Source organism: Macaca nemestrina, chromosome 3 (assembly GCF_043159975.1).
Source record: "Macaca nemestrina isolate mMacNem1 chromosome 3, mMacNem.hap1, whole genome shotgun sequence".
Classification (NCBI taxonomy): domain Eukaryota; kingdom Metazoa; phylum Chordata; class Mammalia; order Primates; family Cercopithecidae; genus Macaca; species Macaca nemestrina.
In genome coordinates this window covers 71,461,140-71,476,352 of record NC_092127.1, presented here as the reverse complement: position 1 = coordinate 71,476,352, position 15,213 = coordinate 71,461,140, and the positions used below count along the sequence as shown (strand labels likewise).

The 15,213-nt window shown below is 34.0% G+C and overlaps 1 long non-coding RNA gene across 2 annotated transcripts in view; it reads left to right on the top strand.

Moving 5' to 3' along the window:
• The window catches only part of LOC105486200 (uncharacterized), a 308,856-nt gene that overhangs the window by 281,311 nt on the left and 12,332 nt on the right, over nucleotides 1-15,213 (top strand). The gene's annotated exons all lie outside the window — the stretch shown is intronic.

Sequence of the window (15,213 nt, the reverse complement as noted above, 5' to 3'; positions counted from 1 at the left end):
AGTCTTTATTAATATAATCATGTATTTAGGCAACTTATATGTATAAGATATAACATGATACTTGAAACAAATCAATAATATGCTGTATTCGTCACGTCTTATCTGGAGTATTATATTTAGTAATAAACCTCTTTTTTCAATCTAGAGTATAAAGAATAAGTATAAAGAGTAGTAAAAAGAAAATACTTAAGACTTAATAGCTGAAAATTTCCCAAATTTGATGAAGAATATAAGCCTACAACTCCTATAAGCTCAACAAACAACAATCAAGATAACAATTAAAAATGCCTATCTTTCAACAATGAAAGCAAAAGAAAGCCTTATTTATTTCTTTATTTTATTTATTTATTTTTGAGACAGAGTCTCACTTTGTCACCCAAGCTGGAGTGCAGTGGCATGATCTCAGCTCTCTGCAACTTCTGCCTCCTGGGTTCAAGCAATTCTGATGCCTCAGCCTCCCATGTAGCTGGGTCTACAGGCATGCACCACCATGCCTGGCTAATTTTTGTATTTTCACGCCTTCACCCATGCCATTCTGGGACTATAGTTACGTAAACACTAGACCAGCATTTTACCACATATTATGTTCTTTTTTTTTATATATGGTTCAATTTGAATATTTTGATTGTTTAATCTTCAAATTCAGTGATCATTTTCTTCTGCACTGCCTAATCTGTTGCTAATCCCATCTTGCATATTTTTCATTTATTACATTCTTATTCCATATCTAGTTCTATTTGGGCTCTCTCTTTTTAAAAATATCTCATTAACCACTTCCTCATGCTTATGTATTCCTCTACACTCTCAATCATAAAGAGGAGCATATTTATATTAGAAGTTTTAGATTGCTGTCTTCAAATTTTCTTCATGTATTTCTGGCTCTGTTTCTATTAATTGATTTGTCTCCTAATTATAGATATATTTATTGTTTTTTGCATGCTTGGTAATCTTTTTTTGTTGTTGGACATTGTGAATTTTATGTTGTTGCTTGCAGCATTTTGTTGGTAATAACAATAAAATATTTTTTTATATACATATTAGAATATATATATATGAAAAGATATATATCAAGAAAGAAATTCAAAAATTAGATCCATACTATGTATATGGTCAATTGATTTATGACAAGACCATAAGGCAATTTAATGAGAAAGGATAGTCTTCAAAAAAATTTACTGGAACAGGAGGATAACCTTATGGAAATAACAAATATCAACTTTATTTCAATTTGATATACACAAATTAACTCAAAATAAATCATTTGCCTAAATGTGAAGGGTAATGCTATAAAACTCCTGGAAGGAAATGTAAGAAAATATCTGTGTGGGCTTGACCTGGACTTTCTCAAAAATAAAATATTTCTCTCTTTGACAGATACCACTAACAAAATATAAAAGCAAGCCACAGATTAGAAAAAATACTAACAACATGTATGTAGACAACTAGATTTTATTCGGAGTATATACAAAATTTTACAACTTAAAAATAAGACAAATCCAATAAAATGAGCAAAGGATTTGAAAATACACTTTATAAAGAAAGAGTTAATAATGACTAAGATGCTCAAATTATTAATGATCATGGGAATTCAAAATAAACCACAATTAGATGCATATATAGTGGAGTGGCAAAAATTTAAAAGAGTGATAAAATCAGAGGTTACAAAAATGTAGAAATTTAAAAACCTGTTACATTATGAATGGTGATATAAATAGCACAACCATGAGAAATAGTTTAACAGTTTCTAATAAAAGTAAACATATACTTGCCATATAACCCACCTATTCTACTCAAAGGAATTTACTCCTATAAAATAAAAATATGCCTATACAAGCATTTGTTTACAAATGTTCACAGCAGGATTTTTTGTTTGTTTGTTTGTTTGTTTGTTTGTTTCAATATCAAAACCGGGAACAACACAAATGCTCATCAGCTGGTAAATAGCTACAGCTATTGTGATATATCCATACAATGAAATACCTCACAGCAATAAAATGGAATAAACTACTGATACATAGGTCATCTATGATGATGAATCCTAAAATCATGTTAAACTGAAGTTGAAGAATCAGATAAAATGAATGTATGTTGTATAACTTTATGTAAGATTGTAGAAAATGAAAATTGATCTCGAGTGAAAAAGTAGTTCATGTTTGTCTGGGAAGGGGTGGCATTACGAATAGAAAGCCAAGGTGAACAAAGAGCTTCTTAGAGGAAATTTCTGTGCCTCGAATTTGGTGGTGATTTTAAAGGAATGTATGTCTGTTGTATTTGTCAAAGTTTAATGTTTAAGTGTATGGAATTTATTATACAAAACGTATTCCTCATTATATTTGTTTAAAAAGATACATGTGTGTAATAAATCAACAAGACTATGAACAATAGAAGATTATAAGAATAGCGGTGAGAAAAACAAAGAAAGGGAGAAAACTACTTTGTTCTTATCGGCTATCAAAAATTATTTTTGGAAATGGAAAACATTCTAATTTATGCATCATATAGATTTGCAGGTTTACACCGGGATCTTCCATTGTCAATGATTTATAGGTATCTTTTTCTTTAACATCAGCTTAGATATTAATTTTCTTTTTTCAACAAAGTAATAAAACAATTTTAAAAATTTCTAACCTCTGTTCAAGGTGTTAAAGGTGCCAACATGGTAATGGGGAACTGCAGTTAGTTTATAGTAGATGATTATATTTTGTTGGCCTAGCCTAATCATTCTCCAGCTCATATTGAAAGAAATAAATTTGCAGCATAGATAAAACTGTGAACCTAGCAGAGAACATAGTGTATCCAGTTCATAAATTTGTGTGCACATAAGACAGTATTAAAGTTGTAAAATACTATAGTAGATCCACCTTTTCTTAGATTATGACATATTTACAAATGGTAAATTTTTCTAGATATGCACTGTGACTAAATTACAGTCTGCTTTTGCTCCACTGCCTAGAGGAAAAGATGCATCTAATTTATCTTGGTTTAGATTGTACCAGTGAAATATGTTCACTTAATTCTTTTTCTGTGAATCTCATTCTCTACGAACACCAAAGCAAATATGGAGAATTGATTTTCACCAGGATGGAATGCATAGTCTGAAAACTTGGAAATGATATGAAGTACAAAACTGAGTATTTTAGGAAAATCTTTGCAGTGAAGTCACATTTTCCATATGTCAGTAAATAAGATTTAGAAAAAAATCATGTAAATTCATATAAATACTACAACATACTGTTGTAGTATTGAAATTGCTACAACAGGAAATCACAAATACATAATTATAGCTATAACTCTCTTCTTATCTACTGAGGCTTACGGTGGCATGCACATTTAGCCACTCCATTAAATTGCAAGTTGGATACAGATTAGCCCCATATGGAATGGGAGTTTATGGGAAAAGAACATACTTGGTTTAGGAGAGGATATCTGTATGACTCCCTACAAAGCAGTGATTTGTAGAATTTTACAAAGGAGCTCAGAAGTTGGCTTGTTCAAAATTTCACTATTCTCTCCCTCTCTGCATTTCTAGAATGTTTTCTACATGACACATGTGTTAATTCAGCATCTGAATTAACACTCCATGTTGGAGAGTTTATGCAGCTAATATTTATTGAGTGTCTTCCTTGTACCAGATAATAAAAATTTTTACATTCATTAACACTGATAGAGCTCTCACAGCAAAGTACTTTACAACATAGTAACTCATGTATTCCTCAAAACACCCTGTAAAGTAGGTGGTATTAAAACCATTTCACACATGATGAAACCACTACTAATTGGGAGGGTGGGGATTGAAGGTGAGGTGATATGTTTTCAGTGACTTTGTTTTTTCACTCTACTTCCTCATAGTAGGCAATGTGCTTTATACGTGTCTTTATTTTTTATTTTTATATTTTCTAAATTGAAAAACAAAAATTATATAGATTTATGGCGTACAATGTAATGTTTTGTCACATGTATATATTGTGGAATAATTAAATCAAGCTAATTAACATATTTATTACCCCATGTACTTAATTTTTGTGTGTGTGTTGAGAACATTTAAAACCTACTCTTAGCAATCTTCAATTGTATAATGTGTCATTGTTAACTATAAGTGCCCTGCTGTATAGTAGACTCCAAAAACTTATTTCTCCTAACTGAAACTTTGCATCATTTGAATGACATCTCCCCATTTTGAGCCCCCACCAGCCCTTGATAACCACCATTCTACTCTCTGCATTTCATTTTACATATCATATATTGTTGAATACTGACCATAATATTATTAACATCTCCAAAGTGATGGACCCAGTATCCCAACCTAAGGAGTCTGACATGAAAACCAATGCTCTACATAGAAGGATAGAGATGGTCTGTGATTGCTCAGCATTATTTATGATTATTTATGTAACTACTCCTGAATTGATCACTGTATGCCCTAGAATGGAGCAATAAGTTACCAGAAAAGACCCATGGCAGATACACAAAAACAGCAGGTGCTGTGAAGTCACTCATCAAGTTTTTACCTCCTCAGTGTCCAGCGGCATCTCCTAGGTTACCATGAGTCAGGAAGTGAGTGGAGCACTGCTGGGCTCACTGTCCTACTATATCTAGGTGATAAATGAGTAAAGTGTACTTTCTCCAGAGCAAAATGGTTTTCTTTTCACAAAAAAACTAGCCTCTGAATATTGTGGTGACAAAAAATAATATTTATTACTTTCAGCTGTTAAACACTCACATACCTGTGGTGATTTTTAAATATGTCCACACATTCTTTGACATTACACTCTTCAAAAGATTTTTCTCACCTAAATCATGGACTTAGTGACTAACATACAATGACTAGAATGTGGTGAAAATGAAAGTATATATGACTTTTGGATGAAGTTATACCAGACATTGCAGTTTCTTCCTCACATACGCTCTCTTGGATCACGTTTTGTGGAAGAACAGCCAAGCTGTAAGAACACTCAAGCAACCTTATAGAGAGGACTATGTGGCAAGGAACTGAGGCCTCCTGCCAACACTAATATGACTAGTTAGTTACCTTCTAAAGAGGTTAAAGCAAGAACAACTTTGTTTTACATCTCACCACACTCATAATTTTTGTTGTTCTTCGATTCCTGTGTAGCTTTACATTTTTATATGGTACAATTTTCCTTCTGCCTCAGGAACTTCCCTTAACATTTGTTGTAGTGAAGTTCTGATGGAAATGAAATCTTCACATTATGTTGATTTAAAAAGGGTTTCTGGCCTGGCACGGTGGCTCACACTTATAACGCCAGTACTTTGGTAGGCCAAGGTATGTGGATCACTTGAGGTCAGGAGTTCACGACTGACCTGGAGAACAAGGCTAACATTTTCTAAATGTTTTTACCTGAGTGCAAAGTTGAAGCTTCAATACTTCTTTATAAGGATTAAGATCTTTGGAGCTGTCAAAGTTTCCTGCTTAAGCCTTCATCTACTTCTTTATACTTACTCTTGCTATAAAAGATATGACTATTTTCTCTTTGAAATTATGTGTGAATTTGTATATTGTATATGTATACTGTATATTTAAGTATATATACAGACTCATATAATAACATATATATTCTCTTAACCAAACAATTTTGTAATATATTCTCTATTTTTTGTTAAAGCTTATTTTAAAAAGTGATATGACAAGTTACCATTGAGACAATTCATTGTGAAAAAGAAAAGTATAGGAAACCAATTGAATAATTATCTTCAATAGAAAACAAAAGTATTATTTACTTCATAGTGCTTAATAAAAGATGTAACATTCATCTGTTCAAACAATGGAAAGTAAATGACAACAAGGAAAATAATATGAATGCTACATTTTTTAACAAAGGAAACATTTTAAAAAATCAATTGCCATAATATTAGCAGCAAATCTTCTTAGCTAATATTCTAACCGGGAACTGAGAAATGATAACTAATACTAATAATGAATAACATAAAATGAAATCAGACTGACTTTGCAAAGACAATAACAAATGCCTTTGTATCCATTGTAATTCAATTAAGTCACATGCAAAATAAAACTAAAATCAACCACTGATAACAAATATAAAGTGTCCAACAACATCTAAAAAATGAGGAATGTTTCAAAATATTGATGTTGAAAAATATTTTGACATCTGGTAAATGATTGATTCAAATTTTTATTATTTGCTCAAACATATAATCTTCATGTAAGAAAAGCTTTCATGTCACAATTTTGTCAATATTATTTGTTAGAAGCACATAATCATATTACCAATTGGTAGCAAGTAGATTGTAAAAATGCAAAATTAGAGTTCATAGATATAGCCTGGTACTGCAGTATCCCATTCCTTTGAACATCATAGCAAACTCAGGATAAATATATGAAAGTAGCAATTTTGTAAATTGAAATAACGCCAATTTTCATGGCTCTGTTTTATTAATACATACTCTAATTACTCTTTATTATCCATGCCATGGGCCATGTTTTGGAATGCCAAGCAACAGAAGTTAGTAGGTTTACTTTGGCGTTAAACAGATTTTGCTTTTGAAAAATTTAATCCAGGAAAGGGTTTTAAAGGAAGAAAAAAAAATGACCCATTTCTTTTGAGCTTGAAAAAGGCACATCATGCAGAGGAGACCTGGATGCAACCACAGTGACGAGTGACTTATATTCATACCACATGCTAATATTTCAGATTTCATTGCTGTCTTTTCACAGTGAAAATAGCCCACACTCTTGGCCTCATGTCGAGTAACACACCTGGTAGTGGGAAGAAGATCTTGAAGCAGATGAACTGCTACATTGCTCATGGCACTCACTCTGTGGGGAAGCTGTGCTCATTTTGAGCTCTGCTATGGATGAAAAGACAAACTGTGGAAAGTCGAAACACACACAAAATTAACCTTGATAGGCCAATAATGGAGAAACCAATCAAAAGACAACATATTAGCCTGGATACTAACTCTGATTGATTCACTATGCTTTCTCTAACAAGGCATTTATGCTCCTTGTTAATGTAACTGGCTTGTTCTCTTTTCTCTAAACTTGAATATTTATAAATCTAGTCCCTCTAAAAAAATGTTTTATATCTTTTTTCTCAAGTGTTACATTGACAGTCTCCTATAGGTTTTTATATAATATTTGTTTTCCCCTAGTTCTTCATAATCATTTAGCCTTTGTGTATTATAATTATTATTACCTTTAATCATATTATTTTATCAACAAATAATTGTTCCCTAATATCATTGTTATTAATATTACTATTCTTTCCTAATAAATGATCAGTGTAAAAGAACCATACCAATATATACTAGAATAACAATCCTATTCTTTAAATACCTATGAAAAAGAATTCTACATTCTCATTTCCAAATTTTCACATTCATAAAGTTCTTTCACATTCATAAAGTTATTTCACATTCATGAAGCTCTTCCTTTCATCAAACCTAAACTGTTCCTATTTCAAATTACATCCATTTGCTGTGGGTCATTGAAAATAGGCAACTGTTGATTATGTTTTCTGCACAGTGAATATTAAAGATGAAATTGTCAAGGAGCCATTGAAATGTGACATCTTGAATCATGAAGACAGAAGATGTCTTGAAAGTTCATTGTCTTATCTTGAAGTCAATATCTAATTAACATCAGGAACACTGACAATTATTTCCGTGATTAATACTCCAAAACATAAGTAACCAAATTAGGTCTTTGTTGCAATAACATTATGCTAATGTTTATGCTAAACATTATGTTAATATTTAACGTTATATTAAAATTTATTGTTTTAAATTGATTATACCATCTTACACTGTTGTGTTTAATTATTAGTAAGTTTATTTACCTGACCATTCATTGACTCAGTGGTCTTTTCGTTATACAAAACAACCTTACGTATCTAACCAATTAGAATAGGATTTATAATTTTTTGAGCAAGATAATACAAGAATATTATTGATGGTATTTTCCTATGCTTTTGAATGGTATACTAATTGAATTTTAAATGACTCATATATATCAAACCTCAGTTTAATTTATTTAACAAACACATTTATTGCACTCGCCATGTACCAGGCATAATTATAAGTGCTTTAGTAATATTAATTCATTTAATCTTATTAACAATAAATGATATTCTAATCACAATTCTAGTGTTGAGAAGTGTGCCAAGGTAACACTGAATATAATATAAGTAGTAGAGATGGAATTTGAACCCAGATAACCCCAGTTCCCAGACTCAGTTCTCTTCCCCACTGTTTCATGCAATCAAAAAGGAAAGGGAAGGAGGACACTATGGGAGGATGGCTATGGCAACATAGTTTTTGAGTCTCATAAACACACAGAGAGCAGCTGGATAGTAAAGCACACAAAACAACTAGATCATATGTCCAAAACTTATAAGCAACATTTACAGCAAATTGAGAAGGCAAGGTATTCCTACAAACTTCAAAATACAAATGACTGAGAACCAACCATCAACAACCACAAGAGCCACATGACAGCAGCCTTTCTGCAGGACAAAGCAGAAAAAGCAACAAGGTGTCTTTTCACAGCATTCCAATTTGAAGACAGCAGCAGAACTGAGGGTGCTTTTGCCAAATCCAGTATGAAGTGAGCTGAGAAGTCCACAGTAAGATAACATGAAAAGGGTGGTGCAGTTTGGCCCCTGGAAAATCTCAGAGCAAGCGTGTTAGGTTTCCTAGGCATAAGAGAAACTACCTACTTGAAATAAAAATTAAGTAAAACAATTACAATAGAGATAAAGGTTAAGTGAGGTTTCAGAGAAAAGAGGAGAAAGAACCAAAATCAGGAAGTCAGAAAGCAAGCTACTACAGTGTTGACATTACACGAATACAAAAAAGGAAATTGAGTGAAATTTAGAAAATCTCCTAGAAACAGACCACCTTCCAAAAGTTTAGAAGCAAAAATAGTTTTACATCAAAATAAGAAATAAAAATACTGAGGTCAAATTCCATACAAGGTTTTTATATGAAAGTATAACAAAAAGATACTGTATAGACAAACTATAAAATACTATAGGTCATTCAAAATGACATTGAAGAATGACATGAAAGAAAACTTGAGAAGTATATTAAGACAACTGAGGAAAGAGAAATTTTTAAAAATCCAACTTTTCAGAAATAAGAAATAAATTAGAGAAACATAAAATGGGTAACATCTTAACATAAATAAAAGGTGAAAAAGTGAAACCTTTTTAAAAATCAGAAGTAAATGAAAGAAGAGGTTAAAAAACATTATAAAGTGACAACTATTGAAGATAGGCAAAGGAAGAATTTTCAATAGACAATAACAGCCCAAAGGATGGAAGAGGAATAAACAAAAAAGTAAACAGCACTAAAAATTTCAATTCAGACAAACTTCCTAATATAAAGAAAAGTTTTAAATTACGTATTAAAAGAGCATATCCGCTGTGCACAGTGGCTCATGCCTGCGATCCCAGCACTTTGGGAGGCCGAGGTGGGAGGATCACCTGAGGTCAGGAGTTCGAAACCAACCTGGCTAACATGGTGAAACCTCTTCTCTACTAAAAATACAAAATCAGCTGGGTGTGGCACACCTGTAATCCCAGCTACTCGGGAGGCTGAGGTAGGAGAATCGCTTGGACCTGGGAGGCGGAGGTTGCAGTTAGCTGAGATCGCGCCATTGCACTCCATCCTGGGCAAAAAGGAGTTAAACTCCGTCTCGACAACAACAACAACAAAGAATATATCACTTCACATACATAAGAATATGGTCCCCAAATGACCAATGCCAACACACACGTGGCTTCAAAGAAAAAAGAAAACTTTTTGATATTAGGTTAATTAATTAATTAATCGAGGAGAAAGAACTAGTTTATCATTAATCTCTTTGACAATGACATTTAACCCCAAAGAAAACAGAAGTAAATGAAAGATATAGTATATTCAAGATATACAATGAAAACAAATATTTTAAACTCAGCAAAACTGAGTTAAAACTATTATCAATATGAAAGAACTTAAAAAGTATTGTTTCCTTGAGTCCTTCATAGGGAATTTACTAAAGGATGAACTTCAGACACCTAAGATGAATAGAAAACATCACTATAAGGGTGAGCGGTGAGCACTAAACTTATGGATGTTTATAGCTATAAAACAAAAGGAAAGTTGTCAAGGAAAGAAGATTGTTGGAATAGCTGTGTGCTCTGATATTTTAAAATGGTGGAATAAAGGAGATCTTTTATGAAAAAATACTTTCGACTGTTCTTATTAATTATATTAGCAGTGGAATATTCATATTATTATTCCAAGATTATTGTGTGCCTAATGCTGTATAAAACAAGTGAGCAATTATCATCATTTGTGATCGCGAGAATAAGGGTTTTTAGGGTTCGAGAAATATAGATGGAATGTAGAAGAGGTTAAGTAAAAAAAAAAAAAAAAAAAAGGGAAAACCCGAAATCTGCATTTGTATTGGAATTATCAATATCAATCATGCTATTGGGACACTAATACAGTCCAGCTGAAATGAGCACACTTAACTCCCAGATTATAGTCTTAAATGATCACTTATCACTAAAAGAAAGTGAGGCTGTATGGGGATATGGCTGATTTCAGGACTGGAACAGGGAATATGGAAAATGAAACTAGTATGTCTGTCTCCATATCAGACATCAAGGAAGCCATCCAAGGCCATAATAATCATGTCAAAATGATTCAAAAGCCAATTTGTAGAAGCTTTTAGTGGCTAGTGATAAGCAAAATATTTCATAATAATACACTTAAAAACTAATTGGTTAATGTTGAAGGATAATAGGCAACCAATTAATTCTCTTGAATATGGATATACAGCAGGACAGAGTCAAGCATTTATCATGTCTTTCCAATGTGAATTTTCCATTGGTTAACCAAGTGCAAGATGAGGAGATGTGTCTCTTCATAAAAGTATTCAATTAATAAAGTAAGAGAAATAATCGAGGAATATGAGCTATTCAATTAATACATTAATTAATAGAGGAAATTCCCCAGTGAATTAACGAATTGATGCATTAGAAACACTTCTGATAATGTCACAAAAAAGAGATAATGTAGACATGATTTTTCTGCCTATAAAATTCAGATTATGAGCTATTCTCTGCAGGTCAAATACGCAGTGTTTTTCAGCAGACTATAAAAGATTAAAAATAGCAAAATTTTAGTACTACTAAATTATGTTACCTAGGTATCCTCACTTGGATGTAACATTATAAAGAAATATAGGGTAGTGATAACTAAAATAGTCAGAACAGTTGTTACTTTTGGGAGGAGAGAGAAGGTTGGAAACGGTATAGAAATTATGGAGAGACCTCTGGGTAGCTGGCAAATTTTTAGTTATCACCTAGAGGGGTAGTTACAAAGTTGTTCACCCTAAAATATCTCATTGAGCTATACATATTTGTGCATTTCTACATCTGCATTTCATTTTCTAGTAAAAAGTTAAAAAAGAAAACACTGATTTTTCTTTAATGAAGCATTTACTTAGACACACATGTATTTTCCAAGTGTCCAACTTTAACTCAAAATAGATACTTTTTATCTTAAATCTCATTTGGGGCACAAGAATTCATCTGGTCTTTCAAACCAAATATCAGAAAGTCATTGTGTATGTCATGTTTCTTTCATGCCAGGTCTAATTTGGCCCTTCTGCTTTCTTAACATTTCCACACCTATCTCCCTTTCTTGTCAATCACTTCAACAAGTCCTCTTTCCGGAATTCTAATACTTCTTTCTTGTGTGATAGAAATTGCCTGTTAATCACTACATTCTGATTGTCTTCCACCTTATCTTCTATAATACTACCAAAGTGATATTTTAAAACTTAACATTTGTGATATTATCATTCATGAATAGGATGTCAAATGTAATTTAAAGTAGATGTAGGAGTAGGTTTTCTTTCTCTCAGTAGAACTTGAATATATAAATACATTTTTTGTAAGCTTCAATTAATACTATTTTCAAGCAGGTTTAATTCAATTATTGGATGAAGTAATAGGACCAAATTCAATGAATGGAACAAATTCACAATGGTCTAATGTTTTAAAGAAAATTGAATGATATTCTTCAAGTTACAGAAATTCGCCACAATTGGAGCTTATTGTAGCATTTGTTATCTTAGGAGCTGACCAGCTAATTAAGCTAAGTTCACAATAGTCATAGGGATCATCCAAAAGATTAAACTTTATGTCTAGCCATTCAGAAGAACTCCAGAGTGCTTGCAGTGCTAATTCTGTTATTTTTCAAGATGCCTGGTAGAGTTACAGACAGGACTCTCAGAGTCACAGATATTGCACTTCCAATTGGAAAAATGCCTGAAAGGCCTAACACTCTCACTTCACAACTACTGACATTTAGGGAGAGACATTGGAAGGGTTGCTCGAATTTCTAGCACTAGAGGTGACAGATAAGAGACAAAACCAGGTCTTTGAAATCTCAATACCCACTGCCCTTTCCTTCAGTATTGATATGGTTTGGCTGTGTCCCCACCTAAATCTCATCTTGATTTTTATCTTCCATAATTCTCAGGTGTTGTGGGAGGGACCTGGTGGGAGATAATTTATTCATGGGGGAAAGTCTTTACTGTGCTATTCTCATGATATTGAATAAGTCTCATGAGATCTGATGGTTTTATAAAGGGGAGTTTCTCCGCACAAGGTCTCCTCTTTTACCTGCCACCATATGAGACATGCATTTCACCTTCCACCATGATTGTGAGGCCCCCACCAGACACGTGAAACTGTGAGACTATTAAACCTCTGTCTTTTATAAATTGCCCAGTCTCAGATATGTCTTTATTGCGAGTTGGAAAATGGACTAATACAGTAAATTGGTACGAAGAGCGAGGTGCTGCTGTAAAGATACCTGAAAATGTAGAAGCAACTTTGGGACTGGATAATAATAGGCAGAAGCTGGAACAGTTTGAAGGACTCAGAAGACAGGAAAATGTGGGAAAGTTTGGAACTCCCTAGAGGCTTATTAAATGGCTTTGACCAAAATGCTGATAATGATATGGAATGAAATCCAGGCTGAAGTGGTCTCAAATGGAGATGAGGAACTTGTTGGGAACTGATGCACAGGTGATTCTTGTTGTTTCAGCAAAGAGACTGGTGGCATGTTGCCCCTACCCTAAAGATCTGTGGAACTTTGAACTTGAGAGAGATGATTTAGGGTATCTGGCTGAAGGCATATCTAAGCAGCAGAGCATTTAAGAGGTGACTTGCATGCTGTTAAAGGCACTCAGTTTTAAAAGGGAAACAGAGCATAAAAGTTTGGAAAATTTGCAGTCTGACAATGTGATAAAAAAGAAAATCCCATTTTCTGAGGAGAAATTCAAACCAGCTGCAGAAATTTCCATAAGTAACTAGGAGCTGAATGTTAATCACCAAGACAATGGGGAGAATGTCTCCAGGGCATGTCAGAGAAATTTGTGGCAGCCTCTCCCATCACAGGCCCAGAGGGCTAGGAGAAAAAAAACAATGGCTTCAAGGGCTAGACCCAGGATCCTTGTTGTATGCAATCTACAGACTTGGTGCCCTGTGCCCAGCCACTCAAACCATGACTAAAAGGGGCCAATATGCAGTTCAGGACATGACTTCAGAGGGTGCAAGCTCCAAGCTTTGGCAGCTTCTCTGTGGTGTTGAGTCTTCAGTGCACAGAAGTCAAGAATTGAGGTTTGTGAACCTCCCTAGGTTTCAAGGATATATGGAAACACCTAGATGTCCAGGCAGATGTTTGCTGCAGGGGCGGGGTGCTCATGGAGAACCTGTGGTGGGGAAGTGTAGAAGGGAAATGTGGGGTGCGTGCTCCCACACAGAGTCCCCACTGGGGTGCTACCTTGGAATCCCAACCCATGGGATCCCATCTCTTGCATCAGCATGACCTGGATGTGAGACATGGAATCAAAGGAGATCATTTTGGAGCTTTAAGATTTTACTGCCCTATTGGATTCTGGACTTACATGGGGCCTTTAGCCCCTTTGTTTTGGCCAATTTCTCCCATTTGGAATGGCTGTATTTACCCAATGCCTGTAAGACCATTGTATCTAGGAAGTAACTAACTTGGTTTTGAATTTACAGGCTCATAGGTGGAAGGGACTTGCCTTGTCTCAGATGAGACTTTGGACTGTAGACTGTTGAGTTAATGTTGAAATGAGTTAAAATATTAGGGAAAAGTTGGGAAGGCATAATTAGTTTTGGAATGTGAGGAAATGAGATTTGGGTGTGGCCATGGGAGGAATGATATGGTTTGGCTATATCTCCACCCAAATCTCCTCTTGAATTCTAGCCCCCAAAATTCCCACATGTTGTGGGAGGGGCCTGGTGGGAGTTAACTGAATCACAGGGGTGGGTACTTTCAAAGCTATTCTCATGATAGTGACTAAGTTTCATGAGATCTGATGGTTTTGTAAAGGGCAGTTTCCCTACACAAGCTCTCTTCTCTTGTCTGCCACCATGTGAGTCATGCCTTTTACCTTTCACTATGATGGTGAGGCCTCCTCCACCATGTGAAACTGTGTGTCCATTAAACCTCTTTCTTTTGTAAATTTCCCAGTCTCAGATATGTCTTTATCAGCAGCAGGAAAACAGACTAACACAGGTATCAAAATTGAAGAGTTCAGGGCATCACTAGAGCAAACCAAGGTTTCCAAGAGAGAAACCAAATCTATCTCGGCCCATGGAAACCTTCCTGATCACACACTGAATGGGATGTGTGAGGAAAAAAAAAATGTGAGGATTCACTAACTTAGTTCAATCCCAGCTCTGGTTTTGATGTAGTTTAAAGTAGTAGGAGGCATCATTTATCCACTGGATTTTTCAGTAAATATGCTACCGAGTCAAACAGTTTAGCAACATTTGAATCTAACAATTCATTATGAATCATAATCATAGATTATGAATAGATTCAAATATAACAATTCATTAGATTACAATAAATTGCATATTTTTCATAGAGTGAGTCAAGAACAATTTCAAATCATAGTTCTCATAAAGATCTAAATAAGCACAACTTGCCCTAAGGAAACAGGAAGATTTTGAAATTTATAACATAGAACAATTTTTGACCAAACAGGGAAGAAAATATGAATAACGATTGTGGCCATCAAGGTAGAGGTTAAGAAAAGGAAATTTAAGTCAATCCCCTAACTTTGTATAACATGGGCATGAAAAAAAGAGATGAAGACTGTATCATATCCAGCTTTTGCTCTTTAATGTGAAGATTACA